Consider the following 9116-nt stretch of genomic DNA (forward strand, 5'->3'; position numbering starts at 1 on the left):
AGAACTTCCCAGACTTGGGGAAGGGAATAGACTTGCAGGTCCAGGAAGCAAGGAGAGTTCCCAAGAGACTGGACCCAGGGAGAACCACTCCAAGACACATTATAATCAAAATGTCAAAAATTAAAGATAAAGAGAGAATCTTAAAAGCAGCAAGAGAGAAGAAAAGAATTATGTACAAAGGGGTCCCAATTAGACTATCAGCTGACTTCTCAAGGAAGACCCTACAGGCAAGAAGGGACTGGCAAGAAATATTCAAAGTAATGAAAATCCAAAACCTACAACCACGAATACTCTATCCAGCGAAATTGTCATTCAGAATAGAAGGACAGAGAAAGTGTTTCCAGGACAAAATAAAACTGAAAGAGTTCATTAGATCCAAACCACTGTTATATGAGATGTTAAAGGGACTGGTTTAAAAAACAGAAGCTAGGGAGATGAAACAAAGGCAAACTAAACAGGCAACGAGAGTGGAAAAGGAACTGTGGGTACGGGAAGCATATTGGGGGGAGGTCAACAGGGAGGGGGAGTGGGGAGAGGGAGGGAGATGATATAGGAATTGGGGATTATGGTAGGAGGGAATGGAATAGACGGAGAGAGGTTGGGAGGAACTGTATGCACAACTAATGGACATAATCTAAAAGGGGGGGGACAACTGGAGGGAGGGGGGCCACCGGGTGGAGGGGAGCAGAGGGAAGGGAAATTGGCACAAATGTAATATTTTAATCAATAAAACACATTAAATCTGAAAAAAAAATTTGATTTGTGGTTTATGCGAAGTTCAAATAAAACTGGGTGTCCTGTATCATTATTTTCTAAATCTACCAACACTAACAAGGTGTTTTAAATATTTCAAGGTATAAGAAGGCACTAGGAAAAGAATTTCCTAGAGAGTAATTAGTAGCAAAATATTAAACAGGTATTATATGAGAGTTTTCTATCAAACATTCTAAGATGAAAATAATATAATTATTAGAATTTTAATTCCAAAAATAAAAATTTATGAAGTTAAGCATACACTGAATTTTTATTTCATAGGATATGTACAGAAATTATTCTTTTGAAAAACAACTAATATAAGGGAAACCTAATGATTAGTGGTTAGTCTTCAAATATTAGTTTTTTTATTTATATTATATATCCTTTATTTTATAAAGAATTGAAATTTATGTGCTGCATTTTTAAAACGAGATAAGAGCAGCTGGCCATATTCACTCTCTTTTCAACTAAGAAAATTACTATTCCACACTAGCATCACTTGGTCTATTTCAGATTTGAGCTAAGAGATGAGACTAAGAGCGTGCATTTTAGATTACAATTTGGCACAGTGTATTTCAACGGTGCATTGGGTTTATGGATTGCCATGTATTTCCACTACATCACCAGAAACAAGTAATAAATGGATGAATGTAAGGGCTGACTATGGAGAAGCTGCTAGAGACTATACCTTGAATGAATACGAATGACATATTAAGAAGCTAGAACTTCACTCTGCAAGTTATTCAAGTTTTTTGAACAGAATAGTGTGGTCCAACATTGCTCTCCTGTGACAGTGTGGTTCTGATATCAACTCACTTAGAGACTTTAAAGATAATTCTCACACCAGGAGAGCTCTGTTTTCCTTTTGAATAAGCATTATTGGCTTGCTAAGCCTTCATTCCTTGTCATTTCCATAAGAAACACCACCAAATTTTCAAGAGTATAAAAGCTGTCACCTTCAACCATGTCATTCTATAAATATCTGCTTTTGACAAGGAGGTATATAGGTAAAGAAAAGCTCTGCTATTATATCAAACCTTGCAAATACACAAAATAATATAATATTTAAATTGACATTATAAAATACAATCGAAGTTTTAAATTTAACATCAATGAGACAAATATTGCATACAGAAAGAAGAGCATAGCTCGATGTATGAATGTGTTTTATAGAGATGTCCTTTGTTCAAAGGTACAAGGAAATGCGTGATCAGCCAACATTTCTCCAGGGATTTACTCGGTTGAAGGATTCTGTAGGTGTGTTGTTTCTAATTTTTTTTTCCTCTTCCTACACACATTTAGCTATTCACTCAATTTATTTGTTTCTTCATATTTATAAAAGAGTGCATTTGTAGTGAAAAAAAATTCTCAAATAAATCCACTCATCCTACTTGTTTCCTACTCTGACTAAAGCATCATGGGAGATAATTATGAGCCAGTTAAAATGAAGATCTGGGGCTCTGTTTTTTCAGGTTCTCACCATTATCTGTTATTTTTAAGAAAGTGGGCATTGGCTTCCTGTAATGCATGGAATCACATATTTTCAAATAAAAAACAACTATGTATGTGATTGAAGAACTAGAAGCTTGAAAAGACCAGGGGAAATTTCATTACAACAATAGCAACAATAAAGCAATGCAGGGTATCTGTGGTATATCTGTAACTGGGAAATAAAATAATTTCCTTTGTTCAAAATAATCATGCAGGCAGTACATGACAAAAAAGCCATATGTTGAAATTGAAATTCTCACATCAATTAGCAGAATCAAATGTTAATTTTTATTGTTATGGTTATGACTGGTAAAAAAATTAAAGAGAATATCAGTAACTATTAATTAATTCATTATTTTTAAAAATATTTAAATGGAATTTATGTCTTCTACCCTCAATCTCACTATCTAAAATGAAAAAAGATGTCCATGAACAGACTATAAAATAAAGGTAGTGGCATTGCATCCACATGTGTAGTTAAAATGGTCTCACAAGTTAGTGAATTTCTTAGGTTGCTAAATACAAAGAAGGAATAATGGTATAATTAGAAATCCATGAGATTGAAATTTAGACCAATTTGGTTTTAACTCTTGAGTAAATTATGTATTTTCTGACTTATTGTTTTCTCCTCAATGGGAATAATAAATTGTAAGGTTCTTTGAGAATTACATTTCATTATGTATATAAATGATATTATACTATATATATTACAAAGTTATATGTACAAATGCATAAACATTAATTTTCTTTCTCTCAAAATGAATGTTTTACAAGTGTATATTTAGGGTACAAATTTATGCTATGTTGCAAAAAATACTCTTAAGGAAACTTTTTTCATATTTATATATTCGTTCCATCTGTACACTTAGAATATTGTGCTTAACGCATAGAAAGGGCCCACTGACATACATTCACAGTCAGTTTCTATCATCATTTTTGTATTCCCAGAGTACACATCCTTGGGGAGAGTATGCTTCCCAAGTGGCCATCCAGATCAGATGTACCATCTTATTTCTCACTGGAATAAAAGCCAAGTAAATATAAACATGAAATGCACATTGTTCAAAACGGGCTGCCTAAAGAGGTCATGGCAATTCATGTACTCATTTTTTCTTTATGCAAAATATCTTACCTGTGTTGATAATAGCCTCCGAAATTTAGATTTTACTATGTTTTAAAGGAAGGCTTGTTGTGTTCTTATAACTATTTGCATTAGTCAATATGTGCTAACTAATGTAGCAAGCAACCACTAATCTCAAAGGCTTACCATATTTAATATTTTATTTTTCTCTGTTGGCATCACATTGTGTGTCCAGAAGCTCTTTTACAATTTGAGAATCAGGGTTCCAGGTTGCTTCTATCTTACAATGCTGTCATCTTCATCATGGAGCTTTCAAGACCTTTGTTGATGATTTGATAGAATGTCAAATATCAAGCAAGGTATTCATTGGATGCGTTTGGTCGTGATATACATTATTTGACTAGGACAACTTTGGACACAACTCCATCACATGACCCTAAGACAGATTCAGAGGAACTGGTAAATGTAGTCTTCTTGTGTGTCAGGAGGAAAACCATGGGACTGGTGAAAATAGAGCACTGTCTCTGCTAAACAAAGTTCTTGTTTGTGCTTAATAAAGCTCGAGACTACATGTTTCTTGGTGATCACTGCATTGTCAGTGTCAGACGCCTGATTTTAAATGAGTACTAGTACAAGTAAAATTAAATACATAGATAATTATAAAGTGACCAATAAGAGCACATATTTTTATGCCCAATAATAATATAAACACTAGATTTAACAAAATGCTATCTCAAAACCAATATTAATACAATATTTTCTCCATAAAATTGATGAATGGTGATCTTAAAATACCATAAATAAGGGGAAGTTTCTGAAGGTGTAAAGAGTATTATTGATTCATATTACTTTTTATTGTAAATAAATATTTTTAAATAGGTTTTAACATAATGTAATAAAATATTTTTAAGTGTAGTTTTTTTCTTGCCAAAAGCCAGTGGAGATGTAACCCTTGATTGTGGCTCTGTGACAGGTAAATGGAGGCTAGTACAAAGAATTACAATAGGTACAAATGGGAAATAGTATTTCCCTGAGTAGCAGGTGGCAGATATTTTGAAGAGGGCAGCTTTTCTTAAATGTTGTGACTCCAGGGATCAGTGAAAACAAACCTATCAGTAGCTAGAGCCACACAAAAAAAGGAGTCAATAAAGTGCCCGAGAAGAGGGAGGAACTATTGTGTAAAAGACGTGCAAGAGAAATCAGAGAACAAGATAGGTATTTTTTAGAATTGGAAAGATAATGACCTTGTTAGGAGCAAAATTTTAAAAATTAAAATTTCTCCTTGGTAAAATGTTTTAAAAATTAACCCCAGAATCATATTATAAGTAAATTAAATTATTAGAAGATTTGGTAACTCCCATAAACCCATTGTTTACTAATTTGTCAAACACGAATTATGTGAAGATTGTGGGAGGATTTCCTAGACAAGTGAGTATATTCATGAGTCCACATATACAAGTGACTTCCCTGAGCCCAAATGGGACCATCTTAGTGAAGAGAGTTTAGCTTCCTCCGAAGAAAGTGTCTAACTATAAATGTGATCAAATTAATGTCATATTCAAAATAAAATCCAGAGATGAGGCTATTTGCAGGAATGAAAAAAGGTCTTCCGGATAAAAAACTATGTACGATTTCTGCAATTATTTGCCAAAACAGAATAAATAAATAGTCTGAATATTTACTTCAAAATAAGGGGAATCAACTTGATGATAGGAAATTTAATCTCTTCATATGAGTGTCACTAGGATGCATTTCATGCAGGTTACTGTGGGTTTGTAGAATATATTGCACAAGATTTCTAAAACTACCTCACATGCTTAAAATTAGCTGGACTTTTTCATTACTAGTTTAATACTGTTCATTTTTATTCTAAAATAAACTTTGAATTCACTTCAATTATTTTTATGTCTTTAAGCGAGGAGAACATTTTAGATACTTATAAAATCTAGAACTCAACTTTTCATTGGGGGAAATAAAACAAAGCTGGATTGCTTTAATTCCAATGTATTTATTTATATTTGCTTGTATATGTTAGTTTAGACAGGGGAACAATTACACATGCATGTGCACATACACATATATACATCAATGTGCAAGCCATATCTAAAAGCAAATTGAGTTAGAATTGTTTTATGTATTTTTAGAGCATATATTTTAAATATGCAGAATCATTCACCAGCAAAATATTCCCCTGTCTCTAATTTGTTTAGATATAAACTTTTTTACAAATACTTAATTCACCATTCCAGTTAAATCTATATGACTGGATTCCAGAAAGAAAATAAGTGATATTTAGTTTCTATAGAATAGAATAGAATAGAAAAAGTAAATGTAGATATATGTTAGATGAAAGATAGATAGATGAAGATTGAGGCTTGGTTGAATGAAGAACTAATCTTTTTAAAAATAAGTTTTGATGGACTATAAAGTAAAAATTAGAGTGAAGTGAACAAAATGTGCTGCAAATGCCAAGACTACAGTGAATAATCATGCGGTACATCAGAGAAGGAAAACTCTGACTCCAAAAAACCTCCGCTGCCTTGCGGCATACTTCTTCAGGGGAAAGGCTAAGGGAGTAAACCCCGACAGAAAATCCGGAGCCGGAGTCCCTAAGGCGGTTTGACGTTGTAGTCAACACCGGCAACTCCTGCGGCGCACCTGAAGCCAAGCTGTATTGACTCCGTCTTTCCCTTGGACCCTTCAGCTGCGAAGAGAGGGGGGGTCTGCTGCATGGGCAACAGCAGACCCTCCATATCACCCTGCCCAGGCTCTGTAGCTTCAGCTTCACTGGAGAGGACACTCCAGCGTCATCACAAGATGTCGATTCAACACGGGAGGAGACAGATACCGTGTCACTCCCGAGTTGGACTGCACAACCATTCTCGGTGGTGCAGATAGACTCTTAAGAAGCTACACCATCGTCTCTCGAGACGGACGGCTGCCGCCGCCGACGACTATAGAAAATATTCCACAACCAGGTTTTAGAGCAAGCATTGCGGGATTAAATATAAGTAATAATATACAATCAAATGTTACACATTTATTAACCAATATTTTAAATAATTCAACTCCTATATTAGAACTTTGGCAGACATCTATTTCTGCTTCCCTTAGAAGAACAGATGTTTTTCTTTTTTTAATACACTATTTTAATTGGCTGTTTAAGGGTAATGAGGTCATACAGCCTTACATTCTGAGTTAGGAAGAAAATGCAGCTGGTACTTCTCTTGCAGACACACAGCAGTAGGTTTGATGGTGACATGGAGAATCATTGCTCACTTCATCATCCTATCTTTTATACCCAGATTGTTCTAGTCTTTAAAAAAAAGTATTAACAAATTTAAGAGGATAAGATTATATCAAGCATAATTTCTGACCACAATGATATGAAACTTGAAGTCAATATCAAGGGGAAAACTGAAACATTCAGATATGTGAAAATTAACAGTCTTGAACATCCAATGGGGTCAAAGGAGAAATTAAGAGGGAAATTTAAAAAAGTCTTGAATAAAAAGAAAATTAAATCACAATATATCAGACATTATGGAACACAGCAGAAGCAGTTTCAAAGGGAAGTTTATTGCAATAAATACCTATATTTTAAAATAAGAAAGATCTCAAATAAACAACCTAATCTTATACCTCAAGGAATTAGTAAAATTATGTCAAACTAAGTTCAAAGATAGTTTATAATATTATATATATTAAATTCCACATGTAACTGATATTATGCAGTATTTGTCTTCTTTGTAATATCCTCTATGTTCATCCATGTTATCACAAATAGTTATTTTTTAAGGCTAAATAATATTCCATTGTATATACAGATTACATTGTCTTTATCTATGTATCTGTAACAGATACTTCAGTTGTTTTCACATCTTGGTTATTGTGAATAATGTTTCAAACAACATGAGAATACAGATGCTTCTTTGAGATAGGGATTTTTTTTTTCCCTTAGGATACTTACCCAGAAATGGGATTGCTGGATCATATAATAGTACTATTTTTATTTATTGAGGAACCTCCTTGTTTTCCATATTGGCAATACCATTATACATCCAATCAACAGTGCACAAAGGGTTTTCTTTTCTCCACAGCCTTCTCAACACGTTTTTTTTTTTTTTTGTCGTTTTTTGTCTTTTTGATAATAACCATTCTAAGAGGTGTAAAATAATATATTATTGTGGTTTTGACTTGCATATCTTGAACCATTCTTGCATTTCAGGGATGAATCTCATTTGGCCATGGTGTGTGCTGTTGAATTTGGCTTGCTAATATTTTGTTGAGGATTTTTTGCATCTAGATTCATCAAGGTTATTGGTCTGTAACTTTCTTTTCACATAGTGTCCTTGCCTAGCTTTGATATCATGGTCATACTGGACTAGCAAAATGAACATAAAGTGTTTCTTCCTCTTCAAATTTTTGGAAGAATCTGAGAAAAGCTGACATCAACTTTTTTTTTAGAGAGAGAGGGAAAGAGAGGGAGAGAAACATTGATGGGAGAGAGAATGATTGGGTCCCTCTTGTGCAAGGACCGAACGCACAGCCCAGATATGTGCATTGACTGGTAATCAAACCAATAACCCCTTTGGTTTCTGGGATTGACATCCAACCAACACACACTGGCCAGGGAGATCTTAAATCTTAAATGTTTAGTAATATATACCAATAATGTTTCTGGTGCTGGAATTTCTTTTTCGTGAGGGTTTTTGATTACTGACTCAAATCTCCTAATTCAAATTAGTTTTTTCAGATTTTGTATTTATTTATTATTCAGTTTGGTCGGTTGCGTGTTTCTGGAAATTTATCCAGTATTTCTAATTTATCCAATTGTTTGGTGTATAATTGTTCATAATAGTTTCTTATGATTCTTAGTAGGGAAATGACATACCAGTCCAGGGAGTGCATAGAGACCCAAATTCGATGAACCTACAGGGGCCCGCACCCAGACACATCATAATTAAAATGGGAAAGGTTAAGGTAGCAAGAGAAAGACAGTTACCTAGAAGGTTGCTTGCATAAGACTTTTCATCTGATTTCTCAAAAGAAACATTTTAGGCCAGAAAAAATTGGCTTGAAACATTCAAAGTGATGAATAGCATGGACATACAACCAAGGCTACTCTATCCAGCAAGATTATCACTTAAAATTGAAGGGGAGATAAAAAGCTCTTCAACAAGAAAAATCTAAAGATGTTAATTATGACAAAACCTATATTACAAGGAATGTTACAAGGGCTTTTTTAGAAAAAGTAAGAAAAAAAAGAGGAATACAATTTTAAAGAATAAAATGGCAATAAATATACACCTATCAAAAATCACCTTAAAGATAAATAGCTTCAATACTCCAATCAAAGCACATGGAGTAGCTCAAGAGAAAAAAATAACACCCATCTATATGTTATGTACAAGAGATCCACCTCAGAATGAAAGACACACACAGACTAAAAGTTAAAAAATTGGAAAAAGATATTTAATGAAACTAGAAATGAAAAAAACAACTGAGGTAGTAATACCTATATCAGACAGAATAGATTTTCAAACAAAGGCTCTGATGTAAGATGAAGAAGGACACTACATAATGATAAAGGGAGCAATCTAACAAGTGGACATAACCCTTTTAGTCATGTATGCACCCAATATAGGACCACCTAAATAAATAAAGCAAATCTTGATGAATGTAAGGGGAGAGATTGAGAGTAATATAGTCATAGTAGGAGATTTAACACCCCATTGACACCAATGAATATATATATTTTTAGGCAGAAAATCCACAAAGAAATTGC

The sequence above is a fragment of the Furipterus horrens genome, unplaced genomic scaffold (assembly GCF_987537825.1).
Source record: "Furipterus horrens unplaced genomic scaffold, mFurHor1.1.pri manual_scaffold_4, whole genome shotgun sequence".
In the NCBI taxonomy this organism is placed as follows: domain Eukaryota; kingdom Metazoa; phylum Chordata; class Mammalia; order Chiroptera; family Furipteridae; genus Furipterus; species Furipterus horrens.